A 17,901-nucleotide genomic window follows, 5' to 3' on the forward strand; every position below is an offset into this window, starting at 1 on the left:
TAATTTTTAAATGACAATATAAAGTTTTTCTTATTTAGATTAGAAACTTCTACCGCATTTTCCTCAATATTTTCAAATATACGTAAAATATAAAACAGGAAAGAAAGTATTATGAATTCGTATTATTATGAAAATTTAATACAATTATTCTTGTGAAAATTTGGCCGGTCCCTCAGGCAACGAACCCGACCAGAGTTTTACAAAGCAAAAGTTAACATTTAATTTATTACATATTAATAATATTTTTATATTCACGAAGACTTCAAATGAAAGAAGTAAAATAAACAGGATTTTATTCAATAAAATTTTGCTTTTATTGTTCTTTACTTAAGCCAGAAAATAATCTTATATATAAAAATGAATCGCAAAATGTGTTGGTAAGCGCATAACTTGAGAACGGCTTAACCGATTTCGTTAATTAATTTTTTTATAATATTCCTTGAAGTTCGAGGATGGTTCTTATGTTATAGAGAAAACGTAAATATGTACCACGGGCGAAGCCGGGGCGGACCGCTAGTCTATAATATAAAAATGAATCGCAAAATGTGTTGGTAAGCGCATAACTCGAGAACGGCTGAACCGATTTCGATAATTCTTTTTTTATTATATTTCTTGAAGTACGAGGATGGATCTTATGTAGAAAAAACGTAAACATGTACCACGGGCGAAGCCGGGGCGGACCGCTAGTACTTAATAAAAATGAATCTATATTTTAATATCGGATAGTGTAACGATTTAGTTGTTTTTTTTTTCTTTCATGAGTAGGTATAACTTTAAAACATACCTGAGTGACATAGAATATTTAGACCATGCCAAGCCGGTGTGAGAAACAAGTTTATTTACAGGCACAACGAAAAAGTAGTTTAAAAAAGGTTTTATTTACTTTAATGTGTAATTTAATGAACATCGAATATTCGTAGGTTCGTAGTCATCTAAGCAGCTCACATAAAGTTTAATACATGCGGGTGGTGTTATTCCATAGACAAGCTATTAATAACTTTGTATTGTTCAATATATTAATTTTTATGTACAGTTTTATATAAAGCAAATATTATATCCTCGATTTTTTCCAATATCTTACATGTCCTTTATTTTATGGTTGCCTGGAAGAGATTGCTTTTAATCTATAAGGCCGCCTATTGTACACTTTCCAATTTTATGTATTCACTAGCTGCTGCGCGCGGTTTCACCCCCGTGGCTCCAACCCTGTTGGTCGTAGCGTGATGACACATAGCCTATAACCTTCCTCGATAAATGGGCTATATAACAGCGAAAGAATTTTTCAAATCCGACCAGTAGTTCCCGAGATTAGCGCGTTCAAACAAACAAACAAACTCTTCAGCTTTATAATATTAGTATAGATTTATTTATATTATGTAAGTTGTCTGTTGTGTTGTAACCATGTTTGATTGCAAATAAATAAAAAAAAAATCCTGATAAATGTACAATGAAGAGTCATAAATAAATATAATTGCTTGTAAAATAAAAGCTTTAGGTGGATTTGGACGTAAATTACGGATTAAACTCTACAGCTAAATTGTTCCCTATATCTGAGTAGAAAAGGTAATTTAGAATGAATAATAAAACAAAGTCGCAAAAGGCTTTTTTATTATAAGTACCAAATTTAATGGAAACTCGTTAACCGCCCTTTCTCCCTTTGACGTACTTTGTATATTATGTCTAAATATTATTATACATAAACCAGCACAGATAAAGTTGGTAGGTATTTATAAATTTTATCACACAAGAAAAAATGTGCCCTTAACACATTATATGTACATTGTACATATTTATGTATGAATTCTTCTATGTGAATATGTTTGTGCAATTTGATGAATTTAATAAAATTATACAAAATATCGTTAACTACTTATCACTAATCATTTCACTTCCATAACTGTATTTTTTAATTGTTCTTTTATTTCCAACATAGTCCATAATATAAATGTTTTATTTAATATAAATAAATAATAACACATTATATGTACATTGTACATATTTATGTATGAATTCTTCGATGTGAATATGTTTGTGCAAATTGATGAATTTAATAAAATTATACAAAATATCGTTAACTACTTATCACTAATCATTTCACTTCCATAACTGTATTTTTTAATTGTTCTTTTATTTCCAACATAGTCCATAATATAAATGTTTTATTTATATTCCTTTTACGGCCTATTTTTCAATCCTTGGTTAAAATTTATCCGTCCAATATTACAAGAACATTTTAAAATGTCACCTGCAAAACTGTCTATACCTACGGACAATAAGAATATATTTTTGAAATGGTAGTCTAATACGTTATTCGATGAATAATTAGTTTAAGCCAACGATTGAAAAATCAACCCTTACATCTAAAATACGCAAGAACAACTTCTTGATATTTCTTAAACATAGTCTGACTACAAGGGTTTAAAATAGTATTCATAATATACAAAATGTATTTACAAGATAAGCATTTTCTAAGACTAATAAAATTTGCATAAACATTCAAAACTCTTGCCTTTTGCAGACACGTTTTTTCGACGAGACTGAAATAAAATGAAACCTCATTAAAGGGTTCACAAACGAATTATGAGAATTCCAAAAACACGCTTTCATATATTTCAGCGAATTTATTATCCTTGTTCTGCATGTAGAGCTCAAAGTGCTTACGTGGAAAAAGTGATTTTCATAGTCCATTAGCTTCCCAACATCCAATTACCGCCTGGATCTATTTGAGTACCAAATATAAAATGACATCCATAAAAAAGTTCTTTTTTTTATAGAAATGTGAAAATAAACATTTAAATAAAAACATTTACTGGGAGGACGAAAACTTTTATTGCGTTAAAAAGTACACGTATGCACAATAACGCACAACGAAACTAATTTGAATTGAAACTAATAAAAATTTAATCACAATATGATATTATATTAATTTAGCTAGACACAATTCACATAATATTTGCTAATATAAATGAACAGGCATAAAATATTTTAAAGGCTTCTTTAGACACTAGAGCACTTCCATAAAATATTATGTATCTAGTATTAAATAAATACAGAATAAATATATTTCTACACAATTTTTTCATATACAATTTACACACGTAAATATGATTTCTGCTGATCTATACAAAAATTCGAACGTTAAAACCCTTGAAAAGATTGCAGGTGAGTTCTGTGCAAAATAGATGAGAAAATATTTGTAAAGCAGTAGATATTCATTGATATGTAGCGATTTTATATAAGTAAAACCAATAAGAAAATATTACAATATAAAAACTTAATTATAACTGTTGACCAGTGCAATAGGGAAATCCCATCTCAGATTCTTAAAAAATAAAAGTTAAACACAAAAAAAATGGTGAATAAAATTGATTACCTACTTAGACTTTAAGTAATCAATAAAATATGCTATCGTGAAATTCATCTAGGTAATATCTAATAATTATTATTATCTATTCTACCATATACCTACAAAGTTAATTACGTCAAAGAATATATTTTCTAAATTGGTTACACTGCTCGATAAATTAATTGGCCTGAAACCCTTGTTTAAACAAAGCTCTGGTTTCAGGTCAGTGAAAGGATGGAACCGTTCCACTTACTTATTACTTTTGAAGGTAAAGTCAATAAATCAAAGTGAAAACTTATATCATTTAACTTTTTGCTAAGAAACATTACATTTTGTTAGTGTTTATTAATGTAACTTAACATTAGTACCTAATATACAGTAATGTGACGACATTTTTGGTAGTTTTGTATTTGTACTGTATTTATTATTAAAATATATTTTTAGCGTATTTATTATTAAAATAATATGTATATTAAAAACATGGACCATTTTAAAAATCAAAGTATTCTACATGTGGTATTAGAGAAAAATAGCTTATGCATTAACAAACAAATCTTTAAAACACAAGACTAGAAATTTAAACTTTCAATTTAAATCAAAACCCAACGGAAAAATGAAAAATACGGAATATTATCATTTAATATATAATCATTTATAATAATATAATATAATCATTTACACAGGGCCGGATCTACCCATGGGCTTTATGGGCTGCAGCCCAGGGCCCCGAGGTTAAAAGGGCCCCCATACCCCGATAAAAACAATGGGCGATAATTTGAAAAAAAATCTGTAGTCGGTTTTCGAAAAAAAAATTGATGAAAATCGCATAACTACCTACTTCAATAACTTTTGCTAACATGTACCTAAAAGGATGTTTGCATGTTGATTTTCAACTTATAGAAAATAAATCTCATTTATTGAAACTATTTGGTTATTTTATATAGGTAGTTATACATAATAATAACTAGCTGCGCCCCGCGATTTCACTCACGTGGCTCAGATCCTGTTGGTCTTAGCCTGATGATATAATAGCCTTCCACTATAAATGGGCTATCTAACACCGAAATAATTTTTTTATAACTATCAACGTACTATTAAAAATTTATATACTTATAAACATTTGTCATTTTTTAACGAAATGCGTTATTGAATGCGTTTTAACTCTTATGTACGAGCCCGAACGAGTTATGGCCAAGTCATGTAAGGTTAAATTAGGTAAGAATCTCGGAATTCGAGATACCCAGCTGTAAGTCTGTAAATACTTATACAGGGTGTAATCGTTAAGTGTGCACAGGCGATTTTTCCGTAAGTATTACAGATAACAAAAAACTTTAAACTGATATCGAAAGTACTTAACCTTATGAGTAAAATGGCCGTAATAAATTTTTAAAAATAAATCGAGAAATATCAAAAAAATTATCTTTAAACCCATACATTAAGTATGAAATATGAATATCCCATATACATTTAATATGAAAGATTTTAGCTTTCTTTTTCTTTTTTTGGTTTTCTGCTTTAATTACTTCGCAGATTTGAAGTGGCATTTTCCACGCTTTTTCCAGACATTTTCACGCATTTTCCGGGACTTTTACAGGCATTTTCCGGGAATTATCCAGGCATTGCCAGGCATTTTCCGGATGTCCCCGGAAAATGCCTGCGTGAAAATGTCCGGGGAAAAAGTGGAACATACCTGGAAAAACCCCGGAAAATGTCTGGGAAATGCCCGGAAAATTCCCGGAAAATAACCGGAAAATGCGTGAAAATGTCCGGGAAAAGTGTGGAAAACGCCTGGAAAATCCTCGGAAAATGCCTGGAAAATCCTCGGAAAATGCCAGGGAAAAGCCTGGAAAATATCCGAAAAATGCCTGGGAAATATCCGGAAAATGCCTGGGAAATGCCCGGAAAATTCCCGGAAAATATCCGGAAAATGCGTGAAAATGTCCGGGAAAAGTGTGGAAAACGCCTGGAAAATCCTCGGAAAATGCCTGGAAAAATCCTCGGAAAATGCCAGGGAAAAGCCTGGAAAATTCCCGGAAAATATCCGGACAATGCGTGAAATGTCCGGGAAAAGCGTTTTAAATGCCTGGAAATCCCCGGAATACAGGGGAGGTGTACTTATTACTATACAGGTATTTCCCGGAAAATGAAAATTCCCGGAAAATGTCTGGAAAATACCCGGAAAATGCCTGGGAATTTCCCGGAAAATGCCAGGGAAACGCCCGGAAAATGCCCGGAAAATATCCGGAAAATGCGTGAAAATGTCCGGGAAAAGTGTGGAAAACGCCTGGAAAATCCTCGGAAAATGCCTGGAAAATCCTCGGAAAATTCCAGGGAAAAGCCTGGAAAATATCCGGAAAATACCTGGGAAATGCCCGGAAAGTTCCCGGAAAATGCCTGGAAAATATCCGGAAAATTTATCCGGAAAATGCCTGGGAAATGCGTGAAAATGTCCGGAAAATGCGTGAAAATGTCCGGGAAAAGTGTGGAAAACGCCTGGAAATCCGGGAAATTCCGGGAATTTTCCGGGCATTTCCCAGGCATTTTCCGGATATTTCCCAGGCATTTTCCGGATATTTCCCAGGCATTTTCCGGATATTTTCCAGCCTTTTCCCTGACATTTTCCGAGGATATTCCAGGCATTTTCCGAGGATTTTCCAGGCGTTTTCCACACTTTTCCCGGACATTTTCACGCATTTTCCGGACATTTTCACGCATTTCCCAGGCATTTTCCGGATATTTTCCAGGCCTTTTCCGAGGATTTTCCAGGCGTTTTCCACACTTTTCCCGGACATTTTCACGCATTTTCCAGATATTTTCCGGGAATTTTCCGGGCATTTCCCTGGCATTTTCCGGATATTTTCCAGGCTTTTCCCTGGCATTTTCCGAGGATTTTCCAGGGATTTTCCAGGCGTTTTCCACACTTTTCCCGGACATTTTCACGCATTTTCCGGATATTTTCCGGGCATTTTCCGGGCATTTCTCAGGCATTTTCCGGATATTTCCCAGGCATTTTCCGGATATTTTCCAGACATTTTCCGGGAATTTTCATTTTGAATTTTCATTTGACCTTGAAATTAAATAGTTGCTTAGACCCTACCATATGTAGGTTTTGAGACAACTTTTAGGGTGTCAATATAATATAACTATTTACGTTTTACTACTATTTACATATTTATTTACATTGTGATCTAACAAAAGACTTGCAATGTGATGACCAATAAAAGAATTTGCAGCACAAAAATGGAGAAAGGTTAATTTCTAAATTATTATTTAAATACATAACTGTCAGATTCTTTTACTAATTTATAATAAACTAGTGATCTGCCCCGGCTTCGCCCGTGGTACATATTTTGCAATAAAAGGTAGCCTTTGTCCTTTCTCGGGTATCAAAATATCTCTATACCAAATTTCATGCAAATTGGTTCTGTAGTTTAGGCGTGATTGAGTAACAGACAGACAGACAGAGTTACTTTCGCATTTATAATATTAGTATGGATGAATAACATTATTTTATTATTTTTTTATTATCTAATAATGTATAAAAAATTACGTGTTAGGTACTTTGTTTGTCCGCGATAGACTCCTGAATTAATAAAACGATTTAAAATCTAATTTGAATATGTTAAAATAAACAAATTGCGAAAGTAAGTACAGGGTGGACCAAAAGTCCGTTTACATTTCAAACGATGATTTAGAAGAAACGATTTAAGCAAGATGAAATCTGTTTATTTATTTAAAAAATACACAAATAGGGATTTTATTTTTTAAAAATCACATCGTCCATATGTAATCCTTCACTATTTTGACACTGCTGCAATCTGGAGCAAAAATTTTCAATGACGGCCTCACAAGTGTTTCGTGAAATGTTTCTCATTTCCATTCGAAAATTGACTTTTAATTTATCAAGAGACACCGGATTACTGTTGAAAACTTTACTTCTAAGGTATCCCCATAGAAAGAAATCCATTGGGGATAGGTCGAGGCTACGAGGCGGCCAGTTAATGTCACCTCTTTTAGAGATCACCTTTTGTCCAAAAATTTCACGAACAGCGCTTAGTGAGTCATTAAAAGTGTGGCATGTGGCCCCGTCTTGCTGAAACCACGTTCGCTGATTAAAACCATCGAATTCCTGTAGCGTTGGTGTAAAAAAGTCCTGTAGCATGGCAATATACCGCTCTGTATTCACTGTAACAGCATTTTCACGAACAGACGCTCTTACACGCTCTACGTTTCCGGGGTCTCTTGATGTTCTAAGTCGGCCGGATCGTGGTTGATTCATTCTTGAACCTGTCTCCTCGAACTTTTGTACCCATTTCCTAATCAATTGAACTGGCGGAGCTTCATTTTTACGCCGTATGTTGTAATGAACGCAAAGTTTTCGTAGCGCTAGCGTGAAAGAATCGCTGTTGCGGTAGTAGTCGCGCACACAGAATGCAATTTGCTCGTCGCTGAACGACTCCATGGTACTGAATTCCCATAGGCCGCTCTAGCCCTACGTACCCCTCTTGCCCCACCCCGTTGTCGCTGCTTGTTGCAGCTACCGATTCAAATTTAAACGGACTTTTGGTCCACCCTGTATTAAGAAAATATAAACATTTCCAAAAAAAAAAAGGCCCCTGGGTAGTTTCAGCCCAGGGCCCCACAAGTTCACGGTCCGGCCCTGCATTTACAATAATATATTCATTTACAGAAACTACTGCTTACATTATCAATATTCAATATCTATAAGTATTAATGTAACAAATACAAATATTATATTAAGTATACAAGTACAAAACAAAGTTGCTGACGCTTTCTGTACCTTCCTATGTATGTTATCTTTTTATATACATTTAGATACATTTTTTTGTTACCTTCTCGAAGAAGGTATTAGGTACTTTTAACTCTTTATTAACTAATCTGTGGTATTAGTATATTATTTCTTAATATTTTGATAAAGCGGGCGAATCTGCGGGCGGAGAGCTAGTAATTAATAAGTTGTAGGTATCTATGGTCAATATTAATTGATTATTCTGCTGTAGTGGACATCAATTTAACACCAATCAGGATTTAATTACTACGCCAACAGTTATACAATTAATTTGAATACCAATTATAGGTCTTTGCCTTTGTCGCTTAATTTCAATTACCTACTAAAGTTCCAATAGTATTCTTACTCATCATTATAATAAAGCATATATTCACTTTATTTACTTACAATATTTTTGCAAAAACTGATATCATGTACTTATTCCAAATCATTTCGAGTAGCTACCTACAAAATATCTACACTCGGATTCGCTTCAATGTTTTGCATATTCGGACGCAAAAAGGTTAAGGGCCCTTAATAATTTTCCATCTCGTTATCATATAAAAATAAAATATTCATACAAAGCAATTTCATTCATATTGAACTATGAATTGTATCTCAAAGTAAACGGGAAATTAGCCGGGAATAGCTACAAATAGATTAGAAATAAGAGGCGCAGTTCATCGATTTCCAGAGACTCGGAAGTACAAATCACAGCTTACTATGACTGTTAACAAGCGAAGGGTATCAATTAGATAGAGTCCGAACATCAAGGGACTAACCCTATTTATAGAACTTTGTCCAATTGACAAGTGACGTTTATATACTTTAGGTAGGTAGTAGTTATATATGCTGGATGTCCAATGTAACGAGATACTCTTGTAAGATCAAGGAGAGAACAGTCAACCTTAAATATCTATTTCCAGTAGTAAGGGTGATACTATACGAGCGGTTTTCCCGCCGCGGGAATCCGTTTCTGAACCTAGTCACAACTTAATATGAAAGTTGTATGCTGCATACTACACTGCGCGGTTTCCCGTCGCGTTTCACAGGCGCGGCGGTACAAATACGACCGCGCCGCGGCGCCGCATGCAGCGTCAAACCGTCCGCGTCGCCAATAACCGGTAAACTACACGGGCGGTTTCCTGCTACGTTACGTCATTCGGCGCGGGACCTTGGCGCTCGCCCGTGATATTCAAATGAACAGAAAACAGTGATAAACAGCGACCCGTGAAGTTTGATGTTCTGCGGCAGCTTTGGCGAGCGGATTCCCGCGGCGGGAAAACCGCTCGTAATGTATCACCCTTATTACTGCAATTTTAATCAATGCAATAAAATGCATATTTATCTGTAAATAATACATATATACCACTCAGTATACCGGATCGGTTTGTAGTCGCCAAATCGCATCTCAACTTCAGCAAGATTCGGTTTTTGTTGCCGTGTTTTGAAACTGAATTCATGTGTGAACTCATTTATATTTTATTTCAATTAATTCATTAATACACCGAATCTTGCAAAAATCGATTTGGTAGAGAAAACCTCGACCTCGATAAAACAGTGTCAAAAATAGACTGGTCCAAAAAATACATTTTATCAGCGCCTACTTCAGCCTATTTTTAAACATTTTATTTCAATTTAGGCATAAAAAACTTTAGTCCTTCTTAAAAATATAACCTTAAATTAAGATTTTATTTCATTAAACTTATATATATATTCCCATTTTACTGTATGCAAAAACTATCACTAAAAACATTGTGAAAAATGAAATCCCTACAAACTCTGCAAAGAGAGTAGGTAATTATAGACGCGAGTTAATGAGTTACTTATAGTTCGTAGCTGACGAAACTAACGAACTGGTGACAGTAATTAGCTTAGAAAACTATGATTAATGTCCACAAATGTAATTAACTGCAAAGTTACTTGGTTGGTCATTCGATCGACACTTATAATTAGACTTTGCAACAGAGGAAATCAAATAAAATACACGAACATAATTATAGAGCAATAAACAAAAACAATTATTATGATAAGAATGCACGTAGAGACTCTATCCTTGTGAGAATGTCTTAAGCATTTTCTTTTTTATGATGATTATAGCGAAGCTATAAAATAGTTTATTACATGCGCGTCTATATCTGGGGGCACGGTAGTGCCCCCGCCAAGACGAGCCAAGCGATCAAGCGACGGGCACTACCTACCTTTTCTCGAAGCGCTTCGACGTTTTTTTGAACCCTCATAACTTGGGTTTGGATTATGCTAGATCAACAAAATTTTCGGGATATATTGTCAATAGCGGACTTATTGAATATATTAAGTTTTAATGACATTAGCTTTTATACTTCAGATTTTATTTATATCTAAAAAACGCTAATTTCGTCACTGACTCACTGATGATCATCAAAATTCTTATGGTATTTCCTAATGTCCTAGAAAGCTGAAATTTTGTATGTAAGCTAGTATTAGCACACAAACAACAAAAAAATTATAAAACTTGTAACTTTCATCCCCCATCCCCTTAAACTAGGGGATGGGAGTTTGTATAAGACCTGTAATTTTAAATTAAATTTTGATGACGCTAGAGGTCTAATCTAATAATCTAAAACTTGGTTCCCCTAGATATATATATGTTTGTTAAAAAAAAATTAGAAGTTTAATCGACATATAAAATTTTGTTACAAACAACTTACAAAAAGAAATGAAATCCCACCAAAAACATTTTCATGTAAAATGTTGCCAAGACGAGCCCATATGACTCGCACTGTCAAAAAGTTATCAGATCTCATGTAGAGCCAAGCTTCTAACACTACACGCCCTAACTCTACAAGGCCTAACTTGACAAACTCTACACCTTAGTCAAAATATGTGGCTTGGCCGTTCGTTACTACAAGAACTATTGTATAACACAAAAGTTATGAACAGTGAATTAATTTTTCACCTTACGCCGATGTGAATGTAGCGAAATGGCCAAGCCACATATTTTGACTAAGGTGTAGAGTTTGTGAAGTTAGGCCTTGTAGAGTTAGGGCGTGTAGTGTTAGAAGCTTGGCTCTACATGAGATCTGATAACTTTTTGACAGTGCGAGTCATATGGGCTCGTCTTGGCAACATTTTACATGAAAATGTTTTTGGTGGGATCGTTATTGACACGTTGCAAGTTTTTGAGAGTAAACCATAAAATGTTGCGTAATATGCAAAGAGAAATGAATTAAAATGATAATTCATATCTGCCTACAACCCTATTCTTAAATCGTAAAAATTATCAATATTAGTACAAACTAGTTGAGACCCCTCAAAACAGCAGCAAAAAAAATAGACTGAAGTGAACATACTTCATGAAGACAAACTACAGGCGATAGCACATTATCTATCACATAAGATTGTTAACACCTCAAAACAGAAGCAAAAAAAAATAAAATAGACTGAACAATGAACATAGTACTTCATGAAAACAAACTAAAGGCGATAGCACATTATCTTTCACATAAGATTGTTAACACAGTATATTGAACATGGTTCTATCGATCAAAGATCTTACGACCTCAGACTTACATCAGCTGACAAGACTGGATTTTCGGTGTCACTAGCCAAATATATCAGCCTAATGGCACTTCATTCGTTACGACATGAATAAGGAAATATCCAACTAAATTGCCACGAATATACTATGTTATATTTATATTAGGCTATTAGCGTATAATTCGAAGTCGTGACCACAATAATTCACAGGTAAACTTTAAAATTGTATAGAGGTGTTCTTACTACCGATAAATAATATTTCCTATAATAATCTATTATTTTTCTATAGGAAATTAATTGTACTTTATGATGATTAAATACATTTCTTAGTATTATTTTTTTTTTATAAACGGGTTTCAACAATTTACTTTAATTCAAACAAAGAACGTATGTATACGTACGCAAAATAAAAGCAAGGATAAATTTGACGAAAAGACAAACAATAGGTACCTAATTAAAAGTTATTTAAACAAACCAAAATCAATGTTTTGGGCGAGTGGGTAATTTTTTATTAACTTTTAAAATATCAAGAAACGATGGATAAAGAAACGTAATAACTAATTTATTTTATACGAAATTAAAATACCTCGATGAAGAAGAAGACGTCATTACATGATTTTCAACGAAATATTATGGCAATCTTTCAATCTCCTTGACAAGAAAATTGAAGCATTTAGGTACTCTTTGTAAACATATTGGTTTGGTTAGACGTGTACCAATACATAAAATATTATATGTTAAGTACATATATCTCGATGTATGTTATAACATACGCTACAACCACAGATCACAGAAACTGCTACAACATATTCGGTTTGATGTTTCAAGTACACCGTAAAAATGTTAAACATAAATTTAGTAATGAAATGTGAGCAATATGTATCTACATTTTGACAAATTATGAACCTTATCATAAACCCTCATAGGAGGCCAATGTTCCCGTAGCCGGAACAAATATAAGGTTATGAATTATAATTAATATGATCGTAATGTAACATCTTGATCGATAGAAACAGCAAGAAAAAGTATTTTATTGTTGTTTGAAAACGGTAAAATATATCTCAATACAAATGACTATTAAACTGTCGCGATTGAAACAATCTTAGAAATCATGGAATCGTAATTTGTCATTAAAATGTAATTTAGATAATTATTAAGGAAATAACCTGAACTGAAATGAGAGTTACAGTATTTCGTGCCGCAGAAAATTATCATAGCTTTTTAATTAGTGCAACAAAATTATTCTTCTTTGTGAATTTTTCTTTGATTATCCATAAATTCATTTTTCCTTCGATAAAAATTCTCAAGTGATATCTTTAAAATTATAACAACTATGAATTTTGTAATAGTGTTTCAAAAGAATTTACTATGAAACGTAAATACTGTGTTTAGGAATTTAACAAAACATGAAATACAATTACAAAAACACACGAATGAGGTTAAGCATAAAAACTGAAATAAGTTGAAAAACTAATTCCAAACATTGTAGCGTTCTAGTTGGTTATTTTCACACGAGGGAAGTTTAGTAAATAAAACATAGTTTTATACAAATAACAAAACCTTTGGGATATCAAAACTAGGTAGTATTAAAATTGAGGTTTGCTCTCTGTTAAAATATACTGGGTTTCACCCGCGTCTTCGACCGCTTTAAAAACTAAAACGCAAACTAAAACGAGATCAAAAATATCTACTAGAAAATCCGCATCAAAATCCATTGCGTACCTACTTACTTTTTAGTTCCCGCTGTCAGCATACAAAGAGACAGACAGACAGCGGAAAGCGATTTTTAACCGACTTCAAAAAAAAGGAGGAGGTTATCAATTCGGCCGAATTGTTTTTTTTTTATGTATGTACATCGATTACTCCGAGGTTTCTGAACCGATTTACGTGATTCTTTTTTTGTTCGATGCGGGATGGTGTCGAATTGGTCCCATAAAAATTTTATTGGGATAGGCCCAGTAGTTTTTATTTTATGAGCATTTTTGTCTGTAGGTATTTGTAAATTTTGCAAGTGCAAGTTTGAAGTCGGTTGTTTTTAACGCAGTTATCACTTGTTATGTTTCACTTTCAATACTATGCGTTCTCTGCATAACATAAGTGTGTACTTACCTATATTACAATATCATTCATAATTTTATAATAATATTGCACGGCCACGGTGAACCCTACAAATGACATTTTAAAAATTTTAATCGTAAATGAGCTCTTGGTTTCGAGTAGACTAAAAAAGAAAAAGCCTCTTTCCTTGAAAGCAATCTCCAAAGTCTTACCTAGCTTTAGAAAAGTCGATTTGTGAAACAGTTAGGTATACGGTTCCATATCCCACGAATGCAAGAACCAATATTTGAACAAAGTTTCAATTGACTTTTCCAGTTAAAATATAAAGGAATCCATTTAGCAGGGAATTAGGAAAACCATTTATGTACTCACCGGTTGCTTTCTATAAATCGAAAAAGGTTTACTAGTGTGGTGAATATTAAAATGTTAAATGATTGTTCAATGTTGTGATCATTTTTTTTTATCAGCGTTATAGTGAGTACGGGTAAGTCCGGACATGGGGTAAGAACGTAAACATCAAAAATTCGGCGAATATGAGCATATTTATTTACGGGGGCAAAATTCTGTACGACTTCATTTTGTTTTGCATAGACGTTCAGGTTCTGGGCGTGGCTCCGACGAGCCGCGCGCCTGTAAAGTGGATTTCAAAAAAAATCGTCAAAAAATCATTTTAGAGCGTAAAAGATCGGATATATTTTTTTTATCGACCTTATTTTAGAGCGTAAAAGATCGGATATATTTTTTTTATCGACCTTATGCTATATTCAATAGAAGTGCATTTAAAAGCATGTCCGAACTTACCCTCAAGAATACTTTTTTTATTTACCATAGTCATAAAAAAGTAAGTGTTGTTTTTAAACGCCCTAAAATCAGAAACCGTTGAGTTTATAAGAATAAACTTATTGTAGAGCAAAGCGATGCTAAATGAATTGTCATTTATATCAGTTTTAAGTAGTAAATCTTGAACTAGTGCTGAGAAAATCGGGCTTTTGCTAGATTATTTCAATACGTCTAAAATCCGTCCGGTCTTACCCCGACTCACCTTACATTAAATTACCTATAGTCCTTTAAATTTTACGAAGCTTTTTTATTTTCACAATTTTTTACAAAAGTGTTCTGATTCAAATAATACAAACTCATTGTCACTTTTAAATAATTAATGTACGTTAAAAATAAAAGAACAAAATATAATTAAAAGTACAAAATAAATACAGCTTTTATATAAATCTGATATTTGACAAAAGTGGACTGTTACACAGCTCTGAATCAATTAAATTGGAATTTTCGTCTATCTATTTTTCTCTACGGTCGTGTATTTCGAATTGCGTCAAATGAAATTTTCACGTATAAAGGTTACATAGGTTACATACGTGTGCAATATTTTACATGTGTCTATACATATAATAAATCTGTAGAAGGGTCAATTCTGTACATTGAAAATATTGAAAAAATAATTAATAGCATTGGGTGTTACTGGATCGACACCAAACCCAAATATGTGATTAAAAAATTTTTTGTCTGTCTTTCTGTCTGTCTGTCTGTCTGTATGTTCAGGCATCGCGTGAAAACTAACAGTTCGATTTCGATGAAACTTGGTGTAATTATACTTTATTATCCTGGGCATAAAATAGGATACTTTTTATCCCGGAAAAATACGTAGAAAAAAAATAAATCTTAACTTTTCTTAATTTTTCGCGGACGGAGTCGCGGGCGGAAGCTAGTATATGAATAAAACTATGAATAAGTGCTTATAAAACTATCAATATGTATTTACATAAGCAATGAATTCTGTATATTTGTATGTTTGTTTAGGCTAATATCAAAAACCGTAATGTAAATGTATGTAAATAAAGTTAATTTGGATACGTTAATGTACTATGGTAAGCTTCACATAAAAAGAAATTCATATGGAATCTATAAGAAATATTGATCTATTTCATATGCACACTGCTGTCAAAACAACATCCTACTTCGCTTTTAGTTACTAGACAGTCTAAAATTAAAAATTATTCCAAAAGTTTCTTTATGTATCAAAACCTACAGGATATTCAGAATGTACAAAATTACATAACAATACAAAACAACGTCTCAGCACTGACGCACAGATATTTCGATATATATGTCGATTCGCATTTGGCCGGTTTTATTAGAATGTAAATAATAATGAAACTATCCTTGAAAAGCAATAAATTAAAAAAAAATATCATCCGTCTATTTTTTCGTCTAACTAACAGTCTAACAAATTCAAAACGAATCAATAACCCGTTTTCATTGATAACATTTTGTACTTACTTTATATCTAAAAATAATTACTATTTTTATTTTATATTATAAAAGGAAATTAAATATTTATAAACGTATTAACGCTAGAAGCTAGTTTCATATAAAATATATAAAATAATAAGTATGATAAGTGCAATATACAATTATACAGTCTCGGTTAAAATTTTATCAGGCCCGTCATTTTATACGAATAGTTAAATATTTCATAAAAATAATACTTATGAAAATTGACGAGGTACAAGTAGTTCTTGTATTAAGTGCTTCCTACCGTTTCAGATATAATAATTATTATATACTACATAATATTATATTATTATAAGGGTCATAAACCTATATTGTCCATGACCACAGTCAAGCTAAAATGTGTTAACATCGAACTTGATAAACCTAAAACCTCATAAATAAACATGTTTTCATTCGGTTAGTGTGCTCCAAGGTTTGGCTATAGCCAAGTATTTACCTTAAATGTTTCGCATATGATAAGTGATTAAGAAAATTTATTTTTTAATAAAAAAATATTTTTATGTAGATTCTATATAATTGTCCATGAGTGTCCATGTATCGTGAACTTTTTATGGTCTACTCCTATTCGACTACAGTAAAGATAAAATAAAAATATATATCTTTAAAAATACCTAAAGAAATGTAAATATATCGACAATAAGGATTATACTCAGTACATTTTGTATACCAATAATGTGCATGATATAGATTTAGGTTCGCTTTAATGATCCATCAAATTAAAAAAAGAAACTATAACAAACTAACAAGAGGTTAATTACTCAATAATAGTCATAAAATTCCAATTGACTATTAAGGATACGAAATTATAATAATAATACGTAAATATTTTAATATACCTATGTGTAGTAAAAGGAAACTCAAAAAATTATATAATTTTAGAAATTATGGAAATTTAATGACCAATAAAACCATTAAGACCCAAATAAATAACAACAAGAAAAATATATAAAATAAAATTGATTCATAACTGGCCTAGTTATTATATTATGCAAATTGTATATATATTATATCATTTATGTTCCATCGATATATCATAGATAGATTAATAGAAAATTTGCTAACTTGCTATCTATTTCCTAAAGATATCGAATAAATAAATGATTTGAGGTTGGTAAAACGGAATTTAAGCCCTGACGTTTGTTTTTTGTGTTCATGAAAATGAAAAAAAAAAGTAATAAGTATGTAAGTAGCACCGGAAATTAAAAACAAAATAACACTTGAAATTTCAATTTCATTTGCAATTTTAAGTTCAAATTACAAGCCTTTCCTTTATACAGTTATTTAATTAAGAAAAAAGTTTATCCTTTAATCATATCTACTTATGTTTCGTAGGTGTTGTGTGTAAACTGCGTAGTTCTATGAAAAATGGTGATAAGGAAAGTTTAAATACTCTAAATATTGCATTAGTATAATATCAAACAAACATGATATTGATCAAACCTGTTCCTAGTGACTAATGTTATGATATCCATGATGATCATTTTTGCATTTATTATTTAATAATATAAATGCCTTAGTTCTTTTAAACATGTCCCTTGCGTTATGTTACATACGGATTCAAATCATAAATGCGATCTTTGTTAACTATGTATATTTAAAACATTAATTATTCAGAAATTATTGTTTAACAGCTATTTAAATTAAAATTTATTTAATTCTCTAGTTCATTTGCATTTTTATCGGTAATACTTATCATTTATCAGACTGCAAACCGAAATTATAGGACATTTGTCATAATTGCCGTCGTTAATAATGAATACATACTTTATATATTTTTATGTATAATACAGAACCCCTCACAGTGAAGGGCATAAACAAATATACATATTAACGTAGTTGTATAATTTTTACCTTATAACCTCACTCCTCAGTCGTATCTTAT

The sequence above is a fragment of the Colias croceus genome, chromosome 7 (assembly GCF_905220415.1).
Source record: "Colias croceus chromosome 7, ilColCroc2.1".
NCBI classification, from domain to species: domain Eukaryota; kingdom Metazoa; phylum Arthropoda; class Insecta; order Lepidoptera; family Pieridae; genus Colias; species Colias croceus.